The 13281-nt window shown below is 46.2% G+C and overlaps 1 protein-coding gene across 8 annotated transcripts in view; it reads left to right on the top strand.

Moving 5' to 3' along the window:
* The first annotated feature begins 11540 nt into the window (after window positions 1–11540).
* The window catches only part of LOC122541051 (multiple C2 and transmembrane domain-containing protein 2-like), a 487119-nt gene continuing 485378 nt past the window's right edge, over window positions 11541–13281 (top strand). For 2 of the 8 annotated variants that reach the window (XM_087981162.1, XM_087981163.1), the window contains exon 1: window positions 11546–11907. The gene's annotated coding sequence lies outside the window, so the exon portion shown is untranslated. Of the gene's footprint in view, window positions 11908–13281 lie in introns of all 8 variants that reach the window. The other 6 variants (XM_043677545.2, XM_043677546.2, XM_043677553.2 and 3 more) reach the window with 5 other exon arrangements.

The following is a 13281-nucleotide window of genomic DNA, read 5'->3' as shown; positions in this document are numbered from 1 at the left end:
CCATTTGGATACAGAACTGGCTCAAAGGTAGAAGACAGAGGGTGGTGGTGGAGGGTTGTTTTTCAGACTGGAGGCCTGTGACCAGTGGAGTGCCACAAGGATCGGTGCTGGGCTCTCTACGTACGGTGGCACAGTGGTTAGCACTGCTGCCTCGCAGCGCCAGAGACCCGGGTTCAATTCCCGACTCAGGCGACTGACTGTGTGGAGTTTGCACGTTCTCCCCGTGTCTGCGTGGGTTTCCTCCGGGGGCTCCGGTTTCCTCCCACAGTCCAAAGATGTGCAGGTTAGGTGAATTGGCCATGCTAAATTGCCCGTAGTGTTAGGTAAAGGGGTAAATGTAGGGGTATGGGTGGGTTACGCTTCGGCGGGTCGGTGTGGACTTGTTGGGCCGAAGGGCCTGTTTCCACACTGTAAGTAATCTAATCTAATAAATGATTTGGATGCGAGCATAAGAGGTACAGTTAGTAAGTTTGCAGATGACACCAAAATTGGAGGTGTAGTGGATAGCGAAGAGGGTTACCTCAGATTACAACAGGATCTTGACCAGATGGGCCAATAGGCTGAGAAGTGGCAGATGGAGTTTAATTCAGATAAATGCGAGGTGCTGCATTTTGGGAAAGCAAATCTTAGCCGGACTTATACACTTAATGGTAAGGTCCTAGGGAGTGTTGCTGAACAAAGAGATCTTGGAGTGCAGATTCATAGCTCCTTGAAAGTGGAATCGCAGGTAGATAGGATAGTGAAGAAGGCGTTTGGTATGCTTTCTTTATTGGTCAGAGTATTGAGTACAGGAGTTGGGAGATCATGTTGTGGCTGTACAGGACATTGGTTAGGCCACTGTTGGAGTATTGCATGCAGTTCTGGTCTCCTTCCTATCGGAAAGATGTTGTGAAACTTGAAAGGGTTCAGAAAAGATTTACAAGGATGTTGCCAGGGTTGGAGGATTTGAGCTATAGGGAGAGGCTGAACAGGCTGGGGCTGTTTTCCCTGGAGCGTCGGAGGCTGAGGGGTGACCTTTTAGAGGTTTATAAAACATGAGGGGCATGGATAGGATAAATAGACAAAGTCTTTTCCCTGGGATGGGGGAGTCCAGAACTAGAGGGCATAGGTTTAGGGTGAGAGGGGAAAGATATTAAAGAGACCTAAGGGGCAACGTTTTCATGCAGAGGGTGGTATGTGTATGGAATGAGCTGCCAGAGGAAGTGGTGGAGGCTGGTACAATTACAACGTTTAAGAGGCATTTGGATGGGTATATGAATAGGAAGGGTTTGGAGGGATATGGGCCGGGTGCTGGCAGGTGGGACTAGATTAGGTTAGGATACTTGGTCAGCATGGATGAGTTGGACCGAAGGCTCTGCTTCTGTGTTGTACATCTCTATGAGTCTATGACTCGATCTGAAATACATATTGATAATACTGGAAAACATGGCGCAGGTCTGACAGCATGAGGAGTGATAGAGAAACAGAGTTGAAACATCAAAGACAAACATGAATTCTGTTTCCTTTGCTGCAGATGTTGAATATTTTCATAATTTTGGAAAGAGAGCTTTTTGCTTTTGTGGTCTTTTGCTTCACAGCATTGAGGTCCACCTGTCAAAACAGACCAGGCAAGCAGCGTGCAAATGGTACCTTCACCACGGTGTCAGCATGAGCCATGGTGAGAGAGGGTAACATATTGACAGAGAGAAAGAGAGAGGGTTACATATTGATGGAGAGAGAGGGAGAGGTTTATACATTGATGGAGAAAGAGAGAGAGTAAGAGACAGAGAAACAAAGAAAGAGGGTTACATATTGATGGAGAGACAGAGAGAGAGAGAGAAGGAGGGCCACACATTGGTGGAGAGAAAGTGGGAGGGTTACACATTGATGGAGGGGCGGAGACAGAGGGAGAAGGGTTTACACATTGATGGAGAGAAACAGAGAGAGAGAGACAAAGAGAGAGAGGGTTACACAATGATGGGGAGACAGAGAGAGAGAGAGCGAGGATCACACATTGATGGAGAGAGAGAGAGACAAAGAGAAAGAGAGTGTTACACAATGATGGAGAGACAGAGAGAGAAGCAGAGTTACACATTGATGGAGAGAGGGTCACACATTGATGGGGGAGAGAGAGAGAGACAAAGAGAGAGAGAGGATTACACATTGATGAAGAGAGAGAGAGAGAAGAAGGTTTACACATTGATGGAGAGAGAGAGAGAGTTACACATTGATGGGGAGACAGAGAGAGGGTTACACATTGGTGGAAAGAGAGAGAGGGTTACACAATGATGGGGAGACAGAGAGAGGGTTACACATTGATGGAGAGAGAGAGAGGGTTACACAATGATGGGGAGACAGAGAGAGGGTTACGCATTGATGGAGAGAGAGAGAGGGAGGGTTACACATTGATGGAGAGAGAGAGAGAGTTACACATTGGTGGAGAGAGAGAGAGGGTTACACATTGGTGGAGAGAGAGAGAGGGTTACACATTGGTGGAGAGAGAGAGAGGGTTACACAATGATGGGGAGACAGAGAGAGGGTTACACATTGGTGGAGAGAGAGAGAGAGTTACACATTGGTGGAGAGAGAGAGAGGGTTACACATTGGTGGAGAGAGAGAGAGGGTTACACATTGGTGGAGAGAGAGTTACACAATGATGGGGAGACAGAGAGAGGGTTACACATTGATGGAGAGAGAGAGAGGGAGGATTACACATTGATGAAGAGAGAGAGAGAGAAGAAGGTTTACACATTGATGGAGAGAGAGAGAGAGTTACACAATGATGGGGAGACAGAGAGAGGGTTACACATTGATGGAGAGAGAGAGGGTTACACAATGATGGGGAGACAGAGAGATGGTTACACATTGATGGAGAGAGAGAGACAGGGTTACACATTGATGGAGAGAGAAAGAGAGGGTTACGCATTGATGGAGAGAGAGAGAGGGAGGGTTACACATTGATGGAGAGAGAGAGACAAAGAGAGAGAGGGTTACAGAGTGATGGAGAGACATACATTGATGGAGAGAGAGAGGGTGGGTTACACATTGATGGAGAGGGGGAGAGAGAGAGACTGTTACACAATAATAAGGGAGAGAGAGGGTCACACATTGATGGAGAGAGAGAGAAAGAGACAGAGAGAGAGAGGGTTACACAATGATGAAGAGACAGAGAGTCACACATTGATTAGATTACTTACAGTATGGAAACAGGCCCTTCGGTCCAACAAGTCCACACCGACCCTCCGAAGAGCAACCCATCCAGACGCATTCCCCTACATTTACCCCTTCACCTAACACTACAGGCAATTTAGCATGGCCAATTAACCTAACCTGCACATCTTTGGAGTGTGGGAGGAAACCGGAGTACCCGGAGGAAACCCATGCAGACACGGGTAGATTGTGGAAACTCCACACAGAGAGTTGCCCAAGGCGGGAATTGAACCTGGGTCTCTGGCGCTGTGAGGCTAACCACCTGTGCCACCCTGCCACCAATGGAGAGAGACAGAGAGAGAGAGAGAGAGGGTTACGCAATGATGGAGAGACAGAGAGGGAGAGGGACTGGGTCACACATTGATGGAGAGAGAGAGAGACGGAGGATTACACATTGATGGAGAGAGAGAGAGGGTTACACATTGACGGAGATAGAAAGAGAGGGTTATGCATTGATGGAGAGAAAGAGAGAGGGTCACACATTGATGGCGAGAGAGAGAGAGAGAGGGTTACACATTGATAGAGAGAGAGACACACAAAGAGAGAGAGAGGGTTACACAATGATGGAAATACAGAGAGAGAGAGGGTCACACATTGATGGAGATAGAGAGAGAGAGTGGGTTATACATTGATGGGGTGTGAGAGAGAGGGGAGAGGTACACATTGATGGAGAGAGAGATAGAGGGAAGGTTACACAGTGATGGAGTGAGGGAGATAGAGAGAGAGGGTTAGACATTGATGGAGAGAGAGAGCGAGGTGGACAGTTACACATTGATGGGGGGTGTGGTTACACGTTGATGGAATGAGATAGAGAGAGAATCACACATGGAGATAGAGAGATAGAGGGTTACACATTAGTGTAGAGAGAGAGAGAGGCTTACACATTGATGGAGATAGAGAGAGGGTCACACATTGATGGAGAGAGAGAGAGAGGGTCGCACATTGGTGGAGAGAGAGAGAGGGTCGCACATTGGTGGAGAGAGGGAGAGAGAGGGATGGTTACACATTGATGGAGAGAGGAAGAGGGTTACACATTGAAGGAGAGAGAGGGTCACACATTGATGGAGAGAGAGAGAAGGTCACACAATGATGGAGAGAGAGAGAGGGTCGCACATTGGTGGAGAGAGGGAGAGAGAGGGATGGTTACACATTGATGGAGAGAGGAAGAGGGTTACACATTGAAGGAGAGAGAGGGTCACACATTGATGGAGAGAGAGAGAGAGAGGGATGGTTACACATTGATGGAGAGAGGAAGAGGGTTACACATTGAAGGAGAGAGAGGGTCACACATTGATGGAGAGAGAGAGAAGGTCACACAATGATGGAGAGAAAGAGAGGGTTAGGCATTGATGGAGAGAGAGAGAAGGTCACACAATGATGGAGAGAAAGAGAGGGTTAGGCATTGATGGAGAGAGAGAGTTACACAATGATGGGGAGAGAGAGACAGGGTCACACATTGATGGAGAGAGAGAGAGGGAGGGTTACACATTGATGGAGAGAGAGAAAGAGGGTCACACATTGATGGAGAGAGGGAGAGAGGAAGGGTTCACATTGATAGAGAGAGAGAGAGGGAGGGTTACACATTGATGGAGAGAGGGAGAGAGGGAGGGTTACACATTGATGGAGAGAGGGAGAGAGGGAGGGTTACACATTGATGGAGAGAGGGAGAGAGGGAGGGTTACACATTGATGGAGAGAGGGAGAGAGGGAGGGTTACACATTGATGGAGAGAGAGAGAGGGAAGGAGGGTTACACATTGATGGAGAGAGAGAGAGAGGGTCACACATTGATGGAGAGAGGGAGATAGAGAGAGGGTCACACATTGATGGAGAGAGGGAGATAGAGAGAGAGTTAGACCTTGATGGTGGGAGAGAGAGGTGGACAGTTACACGTTGAAGGAGGGGGGTTACATGTTGATGGAATGAGAGAGAGAGAGGGGATCACACATAATGGGAAGAGAGATAAAGAGAGGGTCACACATTGATGGAGAGAGTGAGAGAGAGTGAGAGTTACACATTGATGGAGAGAGAGAGGATCACACATTGATGGAAAGAGAGATGTAGAGAGAGGGTCACACATTGATGGAGGGAGAGAGAGTGAGGCTTACGCATTGTGAGGCTTACGCATTGATTCAGTTAAAGAAGAATACTTTTTCTTTGACTACCAAATGATTTGGATCCTGCATCTTTACCCAATGAATCTCCAGAGGGAGACAAACTATAGGAACAATGTGTGTTATATGGAAGCAATGCAGGAGCTGAGTTGGGACGTAAGGTTTGCTGCACGTTTGCTCAAGTCTGGAGTGACCAGACACGTTTGCTCAAGTCTGGAGGAGAAAGGCAGATGGAAAAGTTTGAGAGATTTGCTTTGAAGAGTGGTTTCAAGACTGGGGGAGGTTACTAATCCAGTCACAGATTCCACCTGTGGGCTGATTGTTGGTTTGTTCATTTATTGTAACTTTTTTTTCGTAACATTAAGGCACCAGTTGTACTGATGGTAACAATATCCGATTGATTAGATACAAGGCATTTGAAATAAAGGGGAAGGATTATGGATTATGACCAGGGCATGTTACGTATAATCTCTTCCATGTCAAACAAACTCAAATCTCCTTGGTCCTTTTACTGGCTGAAGGTAATTCTTTGTGCTTATGTCAGTCTCTCTCAGCTTTTCCCGATTTCCTCCCCTTCTCATGACTCAATCATGCTGACTTTGTATTCTCCTCTTGAGTGGTGAACTACCCTCCCTCAATCAATCCCTACCTCTTACCGTGTCTTCCCACCCTTGCTAACAGTTATACTTCCTGAGTCGACAACCTTTGTGTCTGCTCACAGTCGTATTTGTTGCCATTTCCTCTCTCACTGACCAACTTCCTTCCTGTTGTGTTCCACCTGACCCAGCATTGTCCCCTTTTACTCTGACCAACAACCACCATCCCTTTTCACATTGTTTCTGTATGAATGGACAGCAATGTCCACGTGTGTATAAACATTGGTATCGACAGCTCGTCTTTGACCAGGTCTTGGTTCACAGCTGGTGAGACTTTGCCCGGTCTTACCTCACTTGGTTTTTATTTTCAGTAGGGTGAAAGAGAAAAACCAGGATTTTTGAGAACATTGAGTCTAACACCTGTGGCGAGAAGTGTGTTGGAGTCCCTAATCAATGATAGGGTAACTGAAGGCCTTGAAACTTTCACTTGCTCAAGTAGAGCCAGTATGGAATCATGACAGGTAGGCCGTGCCTGACAAACCTCATTGAATTTTTTTAAGAGCTGACTAAGGTACTGTACAGGGGAATGTCTATGAATGTTGTTTATGTGAACTTCCAAAAGGCACTTGATAAAGTCCCACATAAGTAACTGTCAGCTAAGGAGGAGGGTCACGGAATTGAGGGCAAATTACTGACACAGCTGGGAAATCGGTTGATTGGCAGGTGACAGAAAGTAGGGGTAATGGGTAGAATCAGAGAATCATAGTCTAGATTAGAGTGGTGCTGGAAAATCACAGCAGGCCAGGCAGCATCTGAGGAGCAGGAAAATCGACGTTTCGGGCAATCCTGATGAAGGGCTTATGCCCGAAACGTCGATTTTCCTGCTCCTCGGATGCTGCCTGACCTGCTGTACGTTTCCAGCACCACTCTAATCTAGACTTTAATCTCCAGCATCTGCAGTACCCACTTCTGCCTCATAGAATCATAAAACCCATACAGTGTGGAAACAGGCCACTAGATTCTCCTAACTACACATTCTTCCACATTATTTGGTCGATAATAAGGCAAGGTATGAGGTTCATCTGATAGACCACTCTCCTCTGAGCCAGAAGGTTGTGCATCCCACTGTAGTGACTTGAGCACAATCCAACTTGACACACTGGTGCCTTGCTCCATGAATTGCTGTCCTTGGGAGAAGACGTTAACCTGAAGCCTTGCTACCTCTTTCAAGTGGATCTAACAGATCCTGGCAAGAGTTTGAAGAAGAGCACAGGAAATTTCCATCAGCGTCCTTGACAATATTTATGGGCAGGTGATGGTCTAGTGGTATTATCTCTGGGCTGTTAATCCAGAGATGAAAAGGGTGGCTCTGGGCCGGCACAGTGGTTCAGTGGCTAGCACTGCTGCCTCACAGCACCAGGGATCCAGGTTCAACTCCAGTCTGTGTGGAATTTGCACATTTTACCCATGTCTGTTTGGGTTTCCTCCAAGTACCCTGGTTTCCTCCCACAGTCCAAAGATAAGCAGGTTTGGTGAATTGGCCATGCAAAATTGCCCCATAGTATTCAGGGATGTGTAGGTTAGGTGCATTAGTCAGGGGTAGAAAATGTAGAGTAATAGGGTAGGGGAATGGGTCTGGATGGGTTACTCTTCGGAGGGTTACTGTGGTCTTGTTGGGTCAAATGGCCTGTTTCCACATTGTAGGGATTCTATGGTTTCTAGCACAGCAGGCCAGGCAGCATCTGAGGAGCAGGAAAGTCAATGTTTTTGGCATTAGCACTTCATCCGGAATGAGGGGGGGGAAGGAGGATGAGAGATAAATAGGATGGTGTGAGTGGGGCTAAGGGGGGAAGGCGATGTAGGTGGGAGGTGATAGTGGTAAGTCGGTGCTGAGGGTGAAGTGGATGGTGGGAAGGAAGATGGACAGTTCAAGAGGGCGGTGCTGAGTTGGAGGGTTGGATCTGGGATGAAGTGGGGGGGGGGGGGAGATGAGGAAACTGGCAAAATCAACATTGATCCCGTCAGGATGGAGGGTCCCAAGGCGGAAGATGAAGCGTTCTTCCTCCAGGCATTGGATGGCTTGGATTTGGTGGTGGAGGAGGCCAAGGACTTGCATGTCCTTGGCGGATAGGGATGGCGAGTTGAAGTATTCGAACACAGGGTTTGTTTGGTGGGTGTGTCCCAGAGATGTTCCCTGAAACATTCTGCGCGTTAGCGCCCTGTGTCCTTAATATAGAGGAGACCACATCGAGAGCAACAGACACAGTAGATGAGGTGAGTGGATGTGCAGGAAAATCTCTGCTGGATATGGAAGAATCTTTTGGGGCCTTGGATGGAGGTGTGGGGGGAGGTGTGGGTGTAGGGTTTATACCTCTTTGGTTGGCAAGGGAAGGTGTTTGGTGTGGAGGGTGGAGTGGTGGGGGTGTGTGGACCTAACGAGGGAGTCACGGAGGGAATGGTCTCTGTGGAATGCAGTTGGGGTGGGGAGGGAAATGTATCTCTGGTGGTGGGTTCATAGCTATAAAAATGGCACTCATGCATTTGTTGACATGAATGCATGGTAAAATCATCAGCACCAGCCTATGTTCTCAGGAATATGCTTAAGATGTATTCACCTACTGATCATTTTATACCATCTGATGCTACGTAGCATTATAATTTTTAAAAATTCTTTTCAGATGTGGATGTCATTGTCTGGACCAATATTTATTGTCAACCTCTAGTTGCCCCTGAGAGGGTGCTGGCAAGCTGCCTTTTTGAAATAGAACCCCTACAGTGTGGAAGTGGGCCATTTGGCCCATCGAGTCCACACTAACCCTCTAAAGAGCATCCCACCCACACTCACCCCGTCCCTATAAGCCTGCCTTCCCCACAGCCAATCCACACATCTTCGGACTGCGGGAGAGAACCGGAGCACCCATGCAGACACGGGGAGAATGTGAAAACTCCACATAGACTGTCACCTGAGGCTGAAATCAAACCTGGGTCACTGGAGCTGTGAGGCTAACTACTGAGCCACCATACTGTCCTCTATTTACTGTACTCGGGTGGAGACAGCCACAATACCATTAGGGAGGGAATATGGCAAGTAACACTTGGTGAAGTATTTCCAGGTTGGGATGGTGAGTTGGGGGTTCTTGCTGGCGTTGATGTTCCCATGTGCTTCCAGATGGAAATGGTCATGGGTTTGGAAGGTGTGGTCTGAGAATCTTTGGTGAATGTCTTCAGTGCATCTTGTAGATAGAACACACTGCTGCCACTGAGCATAAGTGGTGGAAGGAGTGACTGTTTATGGATGTGGTACCAATGAAGTGGGCTGCTTTGTCCTGAATGGATGTCAAGATTCTTGAATATTCTTGGAGTTGAACCCATCCAGGCAAGTGGAGAGTATTTCATCACACTCCTGACTTGGGCTTTGTAGATGGTGAACAGACTTTGAGGGGTGAGAAGGTGAGTTATTCACCTCAGAATTCCTAGCCTCTAATTGCTCATAGTATTTAAATAGCTGGTCCAGTTCAGATTCTAGTCAATGGTAATTCCAGGGTATTAGTAATGAAGGATTCATTGATGGCAAAACGTTTGAATGTTGAAGGGTAATGGGTTAGATTCTCTCATTTGGAGATGGTCATTGCTGGAAATCTGCATAACACAAAAGTTACTTGCCATATGTTACTGCAAACTTAGATGTTGTCCACGTCTTGCTGCATTTGGACATGGACTACTTCAGCATCTGAGAAATCATGAATGGTGTTGAATATTGTGCAATCATCAGCAAACACCCCTAATTCTGGAAGGAAGACCAGCTGAAGATGGTCAGATCAAGGATGCTATCCTGAGGATCCCCGGCAGGTATGTCCTGGAGCTGAGATGACTACAACTATCATTTGTGCAAGGTGTGACTCTAACCAGTGGAGAGGTTCCTCCCAATATCGATTGATTCCAATTTTGCCCTTGATGCCACATTTGGTCAAATCTGGCCTTGATGTCAAGGGCTGACACTACCACCTCACCTCTGGAATTCAGCTCTTTTATGTATTCTAGAGGTCTGTAGCTCTAATGAAGCTAGGAGCTGAGTAGCCTTAGCAGAATCCAAACTGAACATCAATGTACCTCTACACTGTGCTCCTGAGAGGGTTGAGTGTCTGAGGACAACATCGATTCATAATTATATTGTGCTTTTACCAGAGCAAAACATCACAAAAACTTCACTAGAGAATTATGGAATAAAATTTCATACTGAGCCACATAAGGAGATACTTTGCACATTTATTTATTTATGGGTTGTGGGTGTCACTGGCTGGGTCAGCATTTATTGTCCTATTTGCCCTTGAGAAGGTGGGGATGAGCTGCCTTCTTGAACCATTGTAGCCCACTTGCTGTGGGTTGACCCACAATGCTGGTAGGGAGGGACTCCCAGGATTTTGACCCAGCAGCAGCGAAGGAATGGCGATATATTTCCATGTCAGGATGTTGAGTGTCTTAGAGGGGAACTTAAAGATGGAAGTGTTCCAAAGTATCTTCTGCCCTTGTCCTTCTAGATGAAGTGGTTGTAGGTGCTGTCTGAGGTACTTTGGTGCATGATCAAAGAGGTAGAGATTAAGAATTGTCTTAAAAGGGGAAAGATAAATGAAGTGATTTAGGGAGAGGGAATTTGTGAGTTTAGATCATAGACAGTTGAAGACACAGCACCAACGATGGAAGAATTATAATTCTAGTAGCTGAAGCTGCCAGGATTGGGCAGACCAAAAGGATTCAGGAGGGATTATAGAGTTGGAGGAGATTCTAGAGTTAGGGAGGAGGAGAGTGATTTCTAAAGAAATTTAAAATCAAGATATTTCTTGAACGGGAACCAATGTGAGCCAGTGGGTAGGACTGTGCCAGTACACAGGCACGTGGGGGATGAGCCAAAAATGTTCCAGACTCATCTGAACCATGGGGTGGCACGGTGACTCAGTGTTTAGCACTGCTGCCTCACAGCGCCAGGGACCCAGATTTGATTCCAACCTCGGGTGACTGTCTGAGTGGGGATTGCACTTTCTCCAGCTCTGGGTCCTCTGGTTTCCTCCCACAATTCAAAGATGTGCAGGTCAGGTGAGTTGGTGATGATAGATTGCCCATAGCGTTAGGTGCGTTAGTCAGGGGTAAATGTAGAGGAATGGGTCTGGGTGGGTTACTCTTCAGAGGGTTGGTGTGGACTTGTTAGGCCGAAGGGCTTGTTTCCATACTGTAGGGAATCCAATCTAGTCTGGCAGTAATAAAGGTACAAGTGATGGCTTCAGCAGCAGATCAGCTGGGGCAAGGTCAAAGTGGGACAATAATGTTGTGGAAGTGAAAATCTTAGTCTGAAGCTCAACTTTAAATAACACATGACAGTCAGGTCGTGAACAACCTGGTTCAGTCACACAGTTGCCAGGGAGAGGGATGGAGCTAGTAACTAGGGAACAGAAACTGGAATGAGAGATTGAAGGAGAATGTGTCTTCATGTTTTTAATTGGAGGAAATTTGCTCACACAATTCTAGACAGGACGAGGGGGATAGCAGCCTTTATTGAGGAGGGAGCGGTGTCAATGTTAAGATCTGTTAAATAATAATTGTTTGGTGCAAATCTATTGATATTAAATTAAAAAATCTTGTCAACAAACTGAAAAGCCAAATTAATGAGGATGCTGCAGGGTTTTTTTTTAGGTTAAAAAGAAAGTATCTTTTACATTTCACTCTCTGGGTCCTGTGGACCCTGTTGTGAAAGGGATCGTGAGGGCACAGGTCCACGTTTCTGACTGACACAGGCATACAAGGGGAGAGAGAGTGCACACATTACACCCACACTGGAGCCTGGCAGAGCTGAGCATTTACAATCGGCAGAAACAGAGGACCTCCCCTTTAAGGTCTGGATGAGGAAGTGAGAGAGAGGGAGGCTTCCCCTGACTGAGGCTGGAGCGAGGGGGAAGAAGACACAGAGAAAAGGCACAGCTGGCAAGAGCCCTCAACACTAACGAGATGGTCGCAGAAGGTGTGTGCATCTTTATAATCTCTCTAATTGTTGCATTTAATCCGTCTCTCTCTCTTTTTACAACCGACTGCAAATCGGCCAGTTTCCTAATTTGCAGAATGCATGTTTGAAATCTCCTGGTTAGAGAAACCCTTCAGCTGTAACAAAACAAACAAAGCCTGAAGTTGGTCAATCGAGTCGTGAGTTTGCAGAACTTTGAATCATGTGGACTGAAATTCACACTCTCCTGTCTTCTTAAACAACAAGAACAAAATTGCACTGGTTTCACCAGTGAATTCAAACCAGCAGCGATTGAGGAGAAAGATTGATGTGTTCCAGCCACATTTAGTGTAGTCTGTCCATCTGTGTGTTGTACGTGGTTGCGGCTGAGGAGATAGAGTGAGGGATCCAACAAACTGGGTCCTCCCTATTCGGTCTAATGTTGAAAGTGCCACCACATCAACCATGTGGAATATTTAGCCTGCCTCCCTCTGTCCAGTCTGGCGATGCATTGTGCAGGGCAGGAGCACTGCTTTGTTTTTAAATCTCCTGCTTCAGAGATATTCTAACCATCAAAAACTGCTCTGAAGAGTGCAGATATGAATCATGTGTGCTGTGGTAATCTGTTACTAAATAATACTTGCTTTTTGCTACATTTTGCACTTGTGAATTCACAAGTTGAAGTTGTTATTATTCATTTGGGACATTTATAGAAACATATTCTCAGCTCTTCCAACATGGGTACAATGCCAATGACCTAATTTTAGAGGAATAAAAACGTGTCATGAGAGAAACATAAAGCATTTTCCTGGTCACGGATAGTAATTTCTAGGCTTTGCTCTTGGAATGAATCATTTGCTAATATAATCACATATTATAAAACAAAAATAGCTTTTCATTGCAGTTATTGCCACAAAGCCTTTACATCTTCACCAGTATTTGGCAGGCCATGCTGTTGTGACCTTGTGCGATTTACTTTGCATTTCTGGCCTCAGAATCCTTTGTGGTTATAGAAAGTTTAATTTGAAAGTGTGTCAGAACCAGTGGTGACACAGTTGGCAATTTGAGGGGTGCCGTTTTAAGATGAATGACAAAAGATCTAGTGGGGATTTTAAAAAAAAAATCGTCAGGATGTGAAATGTGTTGCCTGAAAGGATGACGGGAACAGATATAACAATAACTTTAAAATGATGAAAGTATTTCCAGTTTCTGGACAGGCCATTTGGCCCGTGACAGTATTATTGCTCCATATGAACCTCCTCCCACCCCCTCCATTTAACTCTGTTTGCAGATTCTTCCATTCTGTCCTGCATGTTTAGTTAACTTCTCCCATTTATAATAAATCGTGCATTCTATGAGAGATTTGTGTGTTATTTGTCTCATTTTCTGTTTCTG

Source organism: Chiloscyllium plagiosum, unplaced genomic scaffold (genome assembly GCF_037043375.1).
Source record: "Chiloscyllium plagiosum isolate Xiang-an unplaced genomic scaffold, Cpla_swu_hap1 HiC_scaffold_39, whole genome shotgun sequence".
NCBI lineage: Eukaryota > Metazoa > Chordata > Chondrichthyes > Orectolobiformes > Hemiscylliidae > Chiloscyllium > Chiloscyllium plagiosum.
This window is presented reverse-complemented; position numbering and strand designations above follow the sequence as displayed.